Here is a 15859-nt window from a genome sequence, read left to right as displayed (position 1 = left end):
AAGTGCAATACACACCACAGCATCACAGGTGGCAGTATAGAGCCCAGGCAATACCCAACAGCACTACAGGGGGCAGTATAGAATTCAGGCAATACCCAGCAACACTTCCAGATGGCGGTATAGAATCTGAGGCAATATCCAGCAGCACCACAGGGAGCAGTATAGAGTGAGGTGTAATATACATCAACAGAGAGGTCAGTATAGAATTAGGTATAATCGTACCCTACATCACCAGACAAGGCAGTATAGAGTCAGTTGTAATACACATCACCACAGGGAGCAGTATAGAGTCTGATATGATACTACACCACATGACCAGAGGGATCAATATAGAGTCAGGTACAATCATACACTACATCACCAGAGGGGGCAGTGTATAGTCAGTTGTAAAACACATCACTGGGGGAGCAGTTTAGAGTTAGGTATAATACTACACCACATCACCAGAGGGGTCAGTATACATAGCTGTGGCTCAGGACTGACGTTTCGTACAGATGACTGTTATCAATATACAGATCACACAAGCTTCTCAACTGCCATGTCTATCCCAAGAAGCCATCCTTGCCCTGCCAGGAGCAACTCCCCACCTGCCTGAACTCCATGTAATTCAAGTTCCAACCACCATGGGTGCTGGATAATGTCTGAAGGCTGCTATAGTGCCCGGCACTGGCGACAGAATGTGGTTTCTTGTATCTGGTATGGTTGGACTTAAGAGTCTTCACAAGGTGTGGAAATAAATGTGCTTTTAGACGGAACAATTAGTCCGTTTTCACAAGGCCAATAAAATTGCACGAGATTAGTATGTTGCGAGACACAGAAATCTTGCACGAATATGAACTCCATTCTTTTGAATTTGATCATACACATCAGTGATTTTTTTTCCTGCATCACACCACAATGCGGGGAAACAAATTGTGGCATGTCCTATCTTTGGACGTGCCCTCGCATCGCATCTCCCATTGTTTTCAATAGGGCTGGCAGCAGCACCGCAGTGTGATGCGAGGTTTCCCCATTGAAAACAATGGGGGAAACTCCACGATCCTCCACCGTGGCTGATTGGGTTTCTTTCAAACCCATGGAAGTTTAAATAATAGTCATGCAAAGACTGAACGATTGGATGAGAGTTGTTCAGTCACTCAGTTTCTGCATGCAGAAACCTGAACAACTAGTTGCTCAGTGTAAACAGCAGCCATTCAGTTCTGAATGACAGTCTGCTTACAGTGAATGGAGGCGGGTGGGTAGGGGAAATCGCTCCTCGGTCACCCTGCCTCCATGCTAGCAGCGCTTTCAGCGATGCTCACTCCTGCATTTGACCCACCGGGATATTACCCACATACCACAAAACTCCAACTACAGGAATACTGGGAACCTGAATGTCACCAACATCTCTGATGAGATTATAAACTGCCTGCACAAAGGACGTTCTCGAGGTTTAAGCCCAAAACATATGAAGGAGATCCATGTTGGGCTCCTGACAATGGGGACAGGTGGGTTCCAAGCTTAATCCCATTTTAACCAGCAAGCACTTGGTTGTATAAACTCTATGTAATAAAAAACAATTGTGAACGCTGATGTGCCATGCTAAGGGGTTAATACAGGCAGCCTCTGTGCATAGTAGATGGGTTTGAGTCTGCCCCCTTTTCACAGGTCCTACAGTCACTAGAGCTCTGCAGGAAGTGGTCCAAGGGCTAGAGCATGGTGGCAAGTGAAAGGGGCTTGTGTGAAGGCGGTCTGAGGGTGCAAGACTGAGAAGAGAAGGCGCTGCCAGAACTTAAGGGTGTTGTAAAAGAACTGGTGGTTTGGCGCAACACTCTAAATATGAAAGATAATACAGTGCGAAACTCTTCCTTTATTAAATAATGTGTACAGCATGGGAAAACGCGTTTTAGGGTAAAACCCCTTCATCAGTTCAGCTGGTTGAAGTATATAGACAGTTAGACCTAAGGATGGTGAGGTCCCAAATGATGAGGGGAATCCCGACAAACCTGTACGGAGTGGGGTGACCGGTTGGGATTCCCATTGAATGCCTGTAGCGATTTATAGTTAAAGATACAGTGTTTCCTGGTTACAGAGACTTAATTTTGGGAGTACAGACTCTGCGTTAAGTTCTAGCACCTTAATAGTAGTGCACTTACAACCTTGTTCAAAAGGACTGTGTACCACCTGCCATATCTGCGTTCCACTGTTACCACTCTAACACTTGCAAATAACATTCATATTGTTTTGATTGATGCACACAGCATTAAGTGACCACAGAGTGAAAATCGATTGTTTGTTTATTGTCAGTTAGGCCCATTTAGACACAATGATTATCGCTCAAAGTTAGCTGATCTTTTGAGTGATAATTGCTGCGTCTAAACGCACGCCCATCGTGCACTTTCGGTGCACTATTCATTCATCACTGACTTCAAGCTAGCTTGAAAACAGCCGTTCCTGCTTATCAGGACCACATGATGAGTTATCCCTGCGTAGCGCTGATAGTATTCTTTCAGCTGCAGTCCAGCTCGAAAACAATGAATCTGAATGCAGATAACAGACCTCTAGCTGTTATCTGCATTCAGCGAAAGGCTTCATTTGCATACTAATAAGCTACTAAGTAGCTGAGTAGCAACTTAGTAGTTTATGCAAAATGATCGCTCAAAGCTGTCACTCTAACTGTCGCTTGAGCGATTTTTAAGCGATCATTTTTGTGTCTAAATGTGCCTTTACTCTTGTTGCTAGTTACGCTCAAACCGGTATAATAATCACTCCTATATTCTTGAATAAAGCACATATTTTTATTAACTCTGTAACTCCATCGTATCCTGAAATCTGTGTCACGCACCACCTCCCTGCGACATGTCTGCAATATTGCATGTATACTGTATACTCTTCTTCAGATATATCCCGTTAGAAACCTGATGAAGAGACCTGAGTAGCATTGAAAGCTTGCTGTAGCGTCATTTATTTTTTGTTAGCCATTAAAAGATATATCTACAAGATTATGTTGCTGCTTTTACTGAGAGCAACAACATTTTGTCCTGCTGGCTAACACAGCACCAAACTTTTTACTATGGGGCAAAAAGGACAACAAGACGTTTGAGAAAACCATTTTTTCTGTGCTCTTAAGAGTGGAATTATAACTAGTAAGTAGATAGTGGAATACGCCCATTCCACCAGACTCAGACTAGCCCACAAGAGTACAAGTAAATCCCCCCGGTTGGGTCCTGAGCTAGGGTAGGCCTCCTGTCCCCCACCCCCTGCATGAGCGCTCAACACAAGATCTACACATTGGGAGTCAACCAATTCCCACCTGCCACATATACTTCAGTTGAAACAGGGTCACATGCCAATGCAGCCACCTTTCTATTGAAGTATATAGAGAACATATGAATGGGGATCTGGCAATGTTTGCATGCAGTTGTACAGAGGGCCCCAGAATGACTTTTACTGGTGGCCCCTAGGCACCACAATCTGACACTGCACTCCACTATCTATTTTCATCTACAGTAAAGGCAGCCATCAGTCACAGGTCCTGACAGCCTGTAGTAATCACTTAGGACCTGGCAGCTCACCACATACAGATTATTTCACTCCTCCCCCACCCCTTGCTCTCATCCCTATGAATCTGGAGCCAGGAGGAGTGAAGTTATGCCTGTAGATGCTGCATGATACAGTGAGTCTGGGCTGATGCCCCCTTTCCCTTCAGTCTTTTCTGTTCCCAGGGCAATTGCCCCACTTGCACACCCTTAGCTATACCCCAGTAATGATGTATGTTACTCCAGCATGGTTTTGTAGTGCGCTGCTGTGAGATACAGAGGAGCAGAGCTGTGTGCTTCCATGGATGTTGTGCTAAAGAGGACAATGCTAAAAGGGCCTGTGTGAGCAGATGTCATAGCCGGCATAGTGGAAATACCCGTATCGAGCCCAGAGCTGTTGTCGGAGTGAGCCCGAGTTGTGGCAGATGAGTAATACCTAGGGAGCAAGTGCTATGCAATGTTTCTGCCAGGCTAAAACCTGCTTGTAAGAATGTGTAAGCATCCCTATGTGGCATTCTCTCTTTGGTACCCCGTCCTATAGTTGTCCTATGCACAAGCGGCCATTGACAGGGCACTGAGCAACAAATTGATCATTTGTTGGAGTCACTTAGTTTTTAGCTCACCTAAAAACCAAACAACTGTTTGCCTGTGCAAACAGGAGTCACTCAATCTTTGAGAAATTGCCTGTTTACAACAAATGCAGCCTGACGAAATCTCCGGCCGTTCCACTTCCATTAACGATATCGCTTCTGTGTAAAAGCATCTGATCTCCTTGATGAGTGCCAATAGATGATATTGAAAAGTAAGACTGTATTTGAGACAAAAGGCAGAAATCGACTCCTTTAAGCAATCCCATTTTCTGGGTACTAGCCATGTTGCTAAAATAACCTAAGGGCTTATAGAAGAGTCACATTGTGTAACAACCGGATGTCTCAAGAAATATAGATGTTCCCTGGCTAAAATACGTTTCTTCTATCCCCTAACCGGGATTACTTGTAAAATCTGCTCAGGTATACAATTTCTTTGGGGTGTAAGTGGACCGCACTAAGGTTACAAAGTTTTAATGTTCTTTTGTAAAAAAAAAAGTTTCTCTCACAATCCCAAATGGGTTTTCTTTATAACTTCTGTTTATCAAAACTACTATCACCCAGTACTACTGTTGTTGTTTGATGCAACCCACCGCAACCCTGTTTCTCAAACGCTCTGTATCCGTGCAGGACTATGCAATTACTGCGGTGACTTGTATGTAATACTATTTCTTGTTTTTTTGTTTTTTCTTTATCATTGTAAAACCCAATAAAAAATATTTGGAAAAAAAAAAAAAAGAAATATAGATGTGAAACACGTATCAACACGGTAAAATACAAATAATACTAGGAACTTGCTATAGAATGACAGGGACAGAGGGTGATGGTATTGGATGATGAGGATAAAGATGATAATGTTGATGCTGGAACTGGGAGTGAAGACTGGAGCAGACAGTATGGAAGCGAAATAATAACAAGCAGAAAAATGCTATCCCTAATGCTAGCTCTCCCTATGTCTTTCCCTAATCTCTCTGTTACTCTGTCCCTCAAGGCCAAATTGGTACTAAGTAGTCCTCAGTTGTCTACACTTGCATCCCTGTCTAAAACTATTCCTGAGAGCAAGCGGGCAATAGGACCCAGGCAAGAAGCTAGAGAGCTCGAGAGCAATGCAGAAACATGAACCAGGGTAGACTGAAACAAATAAGGTGTAACATGTTCCGGCACTGGATAGGTATGGAGTTATCGGTGTAGTTATTGTGCGGGTCCATAGAGTAGTCAGGAGGAAGCCAGAGGTTGATATCAGGTGGCCTAAGGTTTGCAGGAGAGAGGAGTAGGTGGGTATTGTTGGGAGGAAAGCCAGAGATTGGTATCAGGTGGTCTGAGGTTCGTGGGAGGGAGGAGGAGGCAGGTATCATTGTCGTGAGGAAAGCCAGAGACCGGTATCAGGTGGTCTGAGGTTTGCGGGAGGGAGAAGGGGTGGGTATTGTTGTCGGCAGGAAAGCCAGAGATCGGTATCAAGTGGTTTGAGGTAGATAGAGGGGTGGAGGGGGAATAATCACAAGGAGCTGGGGGAAGGGCCAGGCTTTTATAGGAAGTCCTAATTAGAAACAGGGTGTGGCCAGAACAGGGAGGCAGGAACTAGGCTAACAGGAACATAAAACAAAGCCAGGTTCGGCAGGGGAGTTTGTCCAGTGAGCTGGATTGCTAACTGGGGAGAGCCACCTTCTGGAGCACAGGCGGTCCAGGGCTCGAAACCTAATACAAGGAATGATGAGACAAACCAAGGATTAGGAAACTAGGCTAAACAAGAAATAATCAATGAGTAAGACCACACTGAGTGGATAACCTAGACTGAATTAGTACAAGGTAGTCAGAACTAGGATAAGGTATACTGGATTAAACAGACATTGTCACAGCTATCAATCCACCACACTGCACATGCCAAAGATACTTAGAAAGAGACAGTCCATTAGCAAGTATCATCGTATTACACACCCTTTTCTACATAGCTGTAATAGGAACCCTATTCAAGTGCACAGGACCATTACTGTACTTTGTATGCCCAATGGAATCGGTTTTAAATGATCAAACAACTTATGCTAATATGAAAGCCAGTGTGATAACTAGCAAAACTGCTATTTATTTACCTAAAATTAAATTTTTGTGCTGAAAATCCCTTTAAAGTGCCGGCCACTAGGGGCTTCTCTTCCTCCTAGATTGCTGTCCACTGTGCCTGCTCTCAGATGATTGTTAGGAGAGGTGGAGATGTTAGAACAGAGGTGGGGAGGGAGGAGGATGAGTCATGTGTTCACTGAAGTGTATGGATAGCAGAGGGTAGTGAGAGGAGGAGGAGACTCACACAAACACTGCCTGCAAGCTGATACAAAGTGACCATTTACTGTATTTAAGCTAAAGAAATAATGATTTATGATAATTGTACTTTATACCATATTATCTGAAAGATAAAGCCAAAAAACGTATTCTAGGAAGCCTGGATTATAAAGCAGAACATTCCAGAAACTACTTATATGTAAATATTTTTTACTATAATTTACTACGTCTTTTTATAATGTTCACATTGGGATATTTAGGGGTATCTTTTCAGTTGGTTCACTTTGAAATTTAGACTTGGCAACTCGAGGCACGAGCTAGACGTAACGCTCAACTGTTCCGTTTTTCATGGGATAGACCCACAAGAGACCTGAAAAGGGGTTGAGCTTATGCCGATGTGCCACAGTGAGAACATTTCTGGAAAATGTTGTGGGTGTTCCTGGCAGGGGTGGTCCATCAATAAGGCAAGTCTAGTTTTATGGTATAAAAACTATAGCAAAAATTATAACTTTATTCACATGAAAACCTTATTCTGTGGGTCAGTATGATCATGAGGATACCACATTTTTATAGTTATTTTTGCTGCTGTACTACTTTAAAAAAATAAAATGTCTTTGAAAATTTTTCTGCTGTATCTTTTGACCACCATAATTTTTTTATCTTTCCATCAGTATAGCTGTATGAGGGCTCGTCTTTGCAGGACGTCATGTTTCTATTGGTACCATTTTGGAGGGCATACAACTTTTTGATCACTTTTCATTTCGGGGCACAGAAGACCCATTTTGCAAGCATAATCAAAAGAGAAAGTCACTTACTTTTATAATAGGCTGATTGCAGAATCAAAAGTAAGTGACTTTTGTTGGAATTTTTACACTCATTTGTTACTTTAATAGATTGAATTTTTATAGATGAGGCCATACCAAATATATATGTTTTTAAACTTTTTTTTTTTTATAAATGTGGCGCAGGGGGAGTTAAACCTCTTCCTGCTCCATGACGTATAGATACGTCATGGAGCAGCGGGGTATGTATGAAGAGAGGATGCGGGGCAACCTCTCTTCATACAGTGCGGGCGTCAGCTGTTTATTACAGCTGACACCCGCGGGCAATAACCGCTATCAGACGTTCGGCTGATCGCGGCTATTAACCATTTAAATGCCAATGTCAATTCTGTCAACGATGTTCGGAGGTCCGGCACGGCCCTCCTGCGGTGAGATCGGGGGAGTCGTGCAGGTGTCATGGCACCCAGGGGCCTTACCAGACCCGTGTGGTGGCTTCATAGACTGCCTGTTGAATGGCAGCATGACGTAATGCTATAGCATTACGTCATACTGCAGGAGCGATTAAAGCATCGCTGGTTGTAGTCCCCCAGGGGAACTTTAAAGTAAAGTTTAAAAAAAATCAATAAAGTTTTTTTAATTGTTAAAGTTATAAAAGTTAAAATCACCCCCCTTTTGCCATATCTATTAATAAAAAATCTAAATCAGAAAATAAAAATATGTATTTGGTATCACCATGTCCGTAAAAGTCCGATCTATCAAAGTAGCACATTATTTTTCCCGCATAGTGAACATCGTCCGAAAAAAAAATAAAGAACACCAGAAATGCACTTTTTTAGTTACCCTGTCTCCCAGAAAAAACGCAATAAAAAGCAATCAAAAAGTCGTATGTATTCCAAATTGGTACTATAAGAAACTACAGGACATCACGCAAAAAATGAGCCCTCGCTCAACAACGTCGACGGAAAAATAAAAAAGTTATTGTGCGCACAAATGACTGCAGAAAATAATTGAAAAAAATTAAATGTCTTTGAAAAAAGAAAGAGTAGTACAGTAAAAAAAAAAACATACAAGTTTGGTATCGTAGTAATCATACCGACCCATAGAATAAAGTTATCATGTCGCTTTTGTTTCCGTTTGTGCGCCGTAAAAACAAGACGCACTGAAATATGGCGAAATGTGGGTTTTTTTCATTTTACTCCACTTAGAATTTTTTTTACGTTTTTCAGTACATTATATGGTACTTCAAATAGCACCATTAAAAAATACAACTCGTTCCGCAAAAAACAAACCCTCATACAGCAACGTCGATGGATAAATAAAGGAGTTACGACTTTTTTTGAAGGGGGGAGGAAAAAACTAAAATGGAAAAAGGGGCCGCGTCATTAACCCCTTCCCGCTCCTGGACGTACCTGGTACGTCATGGCAGCCTGGTACTTCCCCCAACATGACGTACCTGGTACGTCCTGGAGATAGCGCGGGATCACATAAGATCCCGCGCTATCCCGCAGCGGGAGCCGGCTGTCAGTCACAGCCGGCGTCCCGCTCCAACAGCGGGGGGACATCGGAGATGCGCCCGCCGCTGTTAACCCCTTCCCTGCCGCGATCTAAGTAGATCGCGGCAAGGAAAGAGTTCACAGAGGGATCGCGATCCCTGTGTGTCTCCGGCCGGAACTCGCGATGTTATCGCGAGAGCCCGGCCTGTCACCATGGCAACAGGACGCCAGACACTGGCGTCCTGTATTGCCTGTGCCTATAATCGCTGTATAAGCGATAAGGCATGGCAGAGCAGTAGCTTTGCCATGCCTTATGACAGCGATCATAGGCACAGTGATGTAAGTCCCTCAGAGGGACTCAAATAGTATAAAAAAAAGAAAAGAAAAGTGTAAAAAAAAGAAAAATGTAAAAAAAAAAAATGTAAAAAACCCCTTTTTTATGCTTTTTCTAATATTAGCATAAAAAAAGGGAAAAAAAACTAAAACCCCACATATTGGATATTGACGCGTCCGTAACGACGTGTACAAAAAGTTGAACACGCTTTTTATTTTGTACGACAAAAAGCGTAAAAAAAACCGCTAAAAAACAGAGGCAAAATGCTAATTTTTAGCATTTTGCCTCACAAAAAATGCAATAAAAGTGATCAAAAAAGCCGTACATTTCCCAAAATGGTACCAATAAAAACTACAGCTCGTCTCGCAAAAAATAAGCCCTCATAGAGCTCCGCACATAGAAAAATAAAAAAGTTACAGGACTTTGAATGCAGCTATAGAGAAAAAAAAAAGATTTCCAAAAAAAGGGGGTTTTATTGCAAAAAAGTGTAAAAACCTAAAAAAAATATAACAATTTTGGTATCGTTGTTACCGTACCGACCCGCAGAAAAAATTTTGTGTGTCATTTATGCTGCATGATTAACGCTGTAAAAAAAAAAAAAAAATCTATGGCAGAATTGATGCGTTTTCTCTCCCTGTTATCATTAAAAAAAATTTAAAAAAATTTTACGATATAGTCTATATACCCAAAAGTGGCACCGATAAAAACTACAGATCGCCACGCAAAAAACAAGCCCTTATACGGCCGCGTCCACGGAAAAATAAAAAAGTTATGGCTTTTGAAAAATGGAGATGGAAAAATACCAAAAAATCGCTTGGTCCTCAACGCCAAAATAGGCTGTGTCATTAAGGGGTTAAGGGGTTAAAATTTCAATATCCTTTGTTTTACAATAGTAACAAAAAAAGTTCACCTATTTGTACTTCTGATCATTTGATCGCTTATACCATATACTGCAATACTACAGTATTGCAGTACATGATATTCTGCAGGCCTTATATTAACACAGGCCACAGGTTGGTCTCAATAGGCAGAAATACACGGTAGCTCTGGGGGCCCAGAAGGCCCCCTGATGCCATGACATCTGAACAGCACCTTGCACTGGCTGCACTGTATGGTTAGAATACAGACTACACGGAGCTCCCCAGGCATTGTTCTGCGTGTACAGCGCCACCCTCACTTCACTGCACACAAAGCAAGGAGCAGGCAGGAGGTAAAGCAAAAAGGCTCAAGGGTCAGCTAAAGAAGCAAGAAGGGCAACTCCTCAGTGAGGGCGGCTTCACATGAGCGTATTTGCATGCACAGTACTCAGAGAATAGAAATAATTGATTTCAATGGGTTTGTTCACATTTTCTCTTTTTTTCGTGCGCATTTTGCATGTGTGGAAAAAATGCAACATGCTCTACTTTTGTGCGCAAATAAAGGTCCCCATAGAAGTCTGTGGGGGTGTGCAAATGCACCCACAATGCACCCACAATATGCAAGGAGATGCGCAATATGGGGCGCAACCTTGCAGGAAGAAGAACCCATCTGGAATTTACTAAGTAAAATCGCCATTTAAATAAAATACTTTGCCTGTCTTGATTCACATTAGGAAGCTTTTGCACAGCGTTTTTCACAATAATGTGAGATTCCGTCTGGGGGGTCTGTCACAGGCGCCAAAAACAGCATTGTGACAGAACCCAAAACGGAATTGAACAAAACCATTCACTATCATTAGTATAATGGATACCACTGTGGGGTCCGCCTGACGAGGGTTCTGTTAGTTTCTGTTATGCTTGGAGTACAGAATAGCAGATTTGATTACGCTATTCTGTCTTTCAAATATGACAGAAACGAGCAGAACCCTCGCCAAGCGGACACCACAGTGGTATCCGTTATACTAATGACAGCGAATGGTTCCACCCGGGAGTTCTGTCACAATGTTGTCTTCAGCACCTAAAATGTAACCCCCATACGGCACCCCACGCAGTGGGAACGAGGCCCTACTGCATCCAGTATCCCCACTGTCAAGAATTGAGGTTCACGTTTCTCTGTTGACACAGCGCCATTTACTACACTGTGGGATTATGTCAGGATTCCATCACAGCTGCAGAGAACAGCACGGTGCTGGGCCCCCGGAACTTACATTGCTGGAACGGACAGCACTTTGGGTCTGTTTTTGTAATATTTGTAATATAGAATGGTCGGGTCAACAGCGCAATTTATATTCTAAATATGACAGAAACGAATGGAAACCCATTTAAAAGGGCACCAAAGTGGCGTCCAATCCACCAATGCAAGTGAACGGCTGTGTTTTGCGTTCCGTCACAGCGTTGTTTTCAGCAGCAGTGACAGAACCCGCTGACCAAATCACACGGCATAGCAAATAGCGCTGTCTGACTGCTCTTAGGCCACTCTCACACATGGCGCTGGCCGCCATTTTTACTGTAATTTTCAAGCACATGTCATAGCATTCACAGTGCTTTTTACCGCACCCTACCATTGTGATGGGTGACGAGGCGTGTTAAAAAGCACGAAAACACGTAAAAATAAAGCAGACAGCGGTTGAAAATGTCAGCGATAGAAAATGCCGGTAATCGCGGTAAAAAGCACATGTGTAAGAGAGCGGCCTTGGACTACCTACACACGGGCGAGCGTGATATCAGGCTGTGAAACTCGGTCTGATATCGCGCTCGGCAACGTGCAATTTATCTGCGGATGCGAGGCGTTTTTCTGTCAAAAACACTAAAGTAGCAATCCGCCGACGCGTTGTTCTTAATGGGAAACCTAGCATCGCCTTCCGGTGCCCATTGCACGCCACGTGATGTGTTTCTCTATCCCATTAAAAACAATGGCCGATGCGTTCTGAGGATCACGAAAATATAGGACATGCCGCGATTTTTTCCCGCACCGCATATGTGTACGACTCCGTTCAGAAGAATGGGGTTTATAACAAAACTCGCAGGAATATGAACTCCATCCTTTTATACGGAGTCATACACGTGAGCGGTATACCCTTTTATATATATATATATATATATATATATATATATACCCTTATGTATACCCTTACAGCGATGCGGCGCGGTAAGAAAACCTTGCATGTTCTATTTTTTCGAATTTCTAGGAACGCATCGCCCATTGACTTCTGTAGGACCTTACATACATCGCATGCTGTGCGGTGCGCATACGAGGTTTCCCATTGAAATCAATGGCAGACACTTCTGATCCGCAATCGCGCCTGCAACTAGCGCAAAAGGATCAGAATCTCACAGAAGAGATGTGAGGTAAAATTCAGGTTGACAAGCGCAATATCGGACTGAGTTTCTCGGCCCGTTATCGCGCCCGCCCGCGTGTAGGTTACCTTACGCCACGTTCACACATCATGTTTTGAATGCATTTTTAATACATTTATTAACAGCGCCAAAAAGGAGAAATCACGTCCAAAAAATACGTGCAGTTTCTGCAGTGTGACCCCAGCCTAACGGAGAAATAAAAACGCTATGATTTGTTTAAAGTGGGGAGAACGACACAAAAATGAAAAAAAGGGCCGCGTCCTTAAGGGGTTAAAAGCCCCAAGTGTTTTTTTTTTTTAGAAAATGCATGCTTAAAAAATGCAGCCTGTGGTTTTTCTACACATTCACCAACATAGCAGCATCCATAGCGCCATGTGTGAGCACAGCCTTCTAATCAACACCTTGTGAGGAGCGAACTGTTGCTAGGCAGGTTTCCCGCCCAATTCTGAAGGTCGGGTTTCATTGGTTCCCTCCCTCTGACGTCACGAGGCGGAGTTGATATACGAGTGAAAGGAGGCGGGGCTAGGAGGATTGCCGGCGTGGAGTCTCCGCGGCTGCTGTCATCACCCTTGGTAGAACACCGGTCTAATCTATGGTTGTGTGACTGGCACGGATGCTTGTATTCCGTATGCTACACTGCCCCCTGCTGGACGGTGCCATGTAATTCATTCTGATTGGAGCTGTGACTGACAGTTCCCTTGATAAACGTGTCCCTCTGGTTTGTATGCACTGTTCTATGGAGGAGAGGCCTCTGCATGCAGAGGTGAGGTTGCCTCATGTGACCCCTCATAGGTCAAGGCTGCCCAGAATCCGTGGTGTGCTTATTAGGTGTTCCCACTAAGTTGTGTAGGGGCTTGTCTCACACCTCCCTCTATAGTCCTGAATAGGGTGTACAGATGCCATACTGGGGGCCCTGCTCCCCTCTGTTACATGGTTGGCCAGTCATGTGGATGTAATTGTTGCGTCACATTAACCCCTTAGGCTGGGTTCACAAGGGATGGAATTTCCGTGCAGAATACCCATCCGCGGCTCCTAATCCCGGGATTAGACAGCGGAGTGGACGAGATTTTGCAAAAATCCTGCCCACGTGCTTCGTCCAAACCGCATGGAAACGGACGTGAGGCGCGGAATTCAATTCGGCAGCATGTCAATTCTTTTTTTGACTCCGCAGCGCCCTCTCTCTTCTCTATGGGGAGAGAAAGCCGCAGCGGAATGCTGACGGCGAAACCGCTGCAAAATACAGTGGCTTTTGAAGCTGCGCTTCTCCGGCAGAATTCTCGCAGAATTTCCGTGCGGTCTTTCCCTGAGCATTGCACTGCAGTTCCGTCCTGTGACCCCAGCCTTAGTGATGAAGCCGGTTTGCGCCTCAACGACCAACTCCTTTTTATGGGTTTTTTTTCCCAACACATTCCTAGAGCCATAGTTTTTTTAATGTTTCCATCGACCTCGCCATACGAGGGCTCATTTCTTTCCCTGGACATGTGGTTTGTCTTTTTTTGTTTTTTTTCCCATGTTTTTGGGTACATACAATGTATAACTTTATTTTTGTTTTAGGGGGGAAAAAAAAGTTCCACCTTTTTTTTTGTTTGTTTTTGTTTTTACGGCATTCAACGTGCAAAGCAATGTGATAATGTTCGATTCAGACGATATCAAGTTTTATATATATATATTTCGTGTTGGGCTATTTTTGTACACTAAACTTTTTTTAAAATTTGCCATAACGCTTTTAGTTTTCCATCGACGGCGCTCTATGGGGGCTTGTCTTCTACAGGATGAGCTCTAGTCTTCATTTATCCAACTTTTAGGAACATATTGCCTTTTTACTGCTTTTTTTTATTCCAGAGGAAAGATTTAACAAAATCTGCAATTCTGGCATGTTTTTTTTTAAATTTTTAACAACGTTCACCGTGTGATATAAATGGTAATATTGGCTATTTCGCCGCAATAAAACGTTGGTCAAAAATGGCGCTTTTTTGAAGTATTGGATCCCAATGCATTCATTCAGATGGATCTTGCCCTATCTTTTGGCCACGATCACCAGCAGCTCACACAGAAGGCTATGGGAGCTGCCAGCAAGGGGCAGGTGAGCACCTGGCTGTGTAAATGGGCGAGAAAACGTGAGACTGAGCTGCAGTGTCCTTTCATTCATGCGCATCGCGCTCAAAAATCGAAATGCCTGTGTGAATAAAACCTAAAACAAAAAGTTTTAGAAAAGTGAAAAAATTGTATTCAAAGATTTTTTTTAACCCCTTAGTGACCAAGCCTGTTTGCGCCTTAGTGACAGAGCCAAGTTTTAGAATTCTGACCATGTCACTTCAACATAGCATAACTCCCTAAAGGTTTTGCATATCTTATTGATTCTGACAGTTTTTTCACCCCATAGGGTACTTCATTTAGGTGGTAAAATAGACCAAGAGAATTTGTGTATATTTATTAATTGCCAAAATTGGGAACATTTTATTAAAAATTGTCATTTTTTTTTTCACATTTTCAACTGCAATATCTTAAGGCCTCATGTCCACGGGGAAAATCAGGCCCGCTACGGATTCTCCATGGAGAATCCGCAGCGGGTCCCTCCTGCCCCGCGGACATGAGCAGTGAAAATAGAATATACTCACCTGCAGCGGTCCGTGCGCGTCTTCCCTTCTTCCCGGCTGGATCTTCTTTCTTCGGCCCGGCGGATGTGCTCGGCACGCCGGCTGCGTACCGCGCACCACCGGGTACATCCGCCGGGCCGAAGCAAGAAGATCCGACTGGGAAGAAGGGAAGACGCGCACGGACCGCTGCAGGGGAGTATATTCAGATTTTAGGTCTCCCTCGGATCCGGACGGCTTTCATAGGCTTCAATAGAAGCCTGCGGTAGACCCGCACCAAATGGAGCATGGTCCAGATTTTTTCCTGCACGCGGATCCGTGTCTGCAGGGAAAAATGACATCTGCAGGTATTTAACTACCTGCGGGTGTCTAATGCATCTCTATGGGGCGCGGATCACGCTGCGGGAAAAACGCTGCGGATTTTAAAATAGAATTCGCACGTGGACATGAGGCCTTAGTGTGTAAACATACTGTCCATATTTTTGAAGATATATTTCTATCAGTTTACTCTATTCTGGACGCACATTAGAAGATGTTCCCATTTTTTAATTGATTTACATTTTGTTTTCCTACAAGCCAAGAATGTAAAGGCCCATAGGTGTCAGGGCTTATTCACACAAGCGTATATCAGCCAGCGTTTTGACAGACGGCCGATATACGTTACCATGTGATGCATAGGCTTTGCGTATATATAGCTTAGCTCCACCCCTTTCCATTGCAAACAGCCAAAGGGGAGGGAGTTCAGCAGACACGCTGCTAAACTCCCTCCCACCTTCCTTCTCCGGCCGCTGTCATTGGCTCCCTTAGGAGTCTATGGCAGCAGCTGTAGTCCAGCCAGAAAAATAGTTCCAGGACTATCCTTCCTGCCCACCGGGCGCTTTTACGCTGCGGGAATACGCCTGTGTGATCTGATGCATTGGGATCCAATATGTTGGCCGGCCATGAAAATGGTGGCCGATATACGCTCGTGTGAATAAGCCCTCAGAATGATAGATACTGCCACAA

The 15859-nt window shown here is 43.7% G+C and overlaps 1 protein-coding gene across 3 annotated transcripts in view; it reads left to right on the top strand.

Moving 5' to 3' along the window:
- The window catches only part of LOC136619779 (barrier-to-autointegration factor-like protein), a 40925-nt gene that overhangs the window by 15469 nt on the left and 9597 nt on the right, over positions 1-15859 (top strand). The window contains exon 1 of one of the 3 annotated variants that reach the window (XM_066594542.1): positions 3595-3655. The exons of 1 other annotated variant lie outside the window; for it this stretch is intronic. The gene's annotated coding sequence lies outside the window, so the exon portion shown is untranslated. Of the gene's footprint in view, positions 1-3594; positions 3656-13004; positions 13024-15859 lie in introns of those variants that run through there. One more of the 3 variants, XM_066594543.1, reaches the window with a different exon arrangement.

This window comes from Eleutherodactylus coqui, chromosome 3 (assembly GCF_035609145.1).
Source record: "Eleutherodactylus coqui strain aEleCoq1 chromosome 3, aEleCoq1.hap1, whole genome shotgun sequence".
Classification (NCBI taxonomy): Eukaryota; Metazoa; Chordata; class Amphibia; order Anura; family Eleutherodactylidae; genus Eleutherodactylus; species Eleutherodactylus coqui.
Note: the sequence above shows the minus strand (reverse complement) of the source record. Positions and strands in the feature narration are given on the sequence as shown.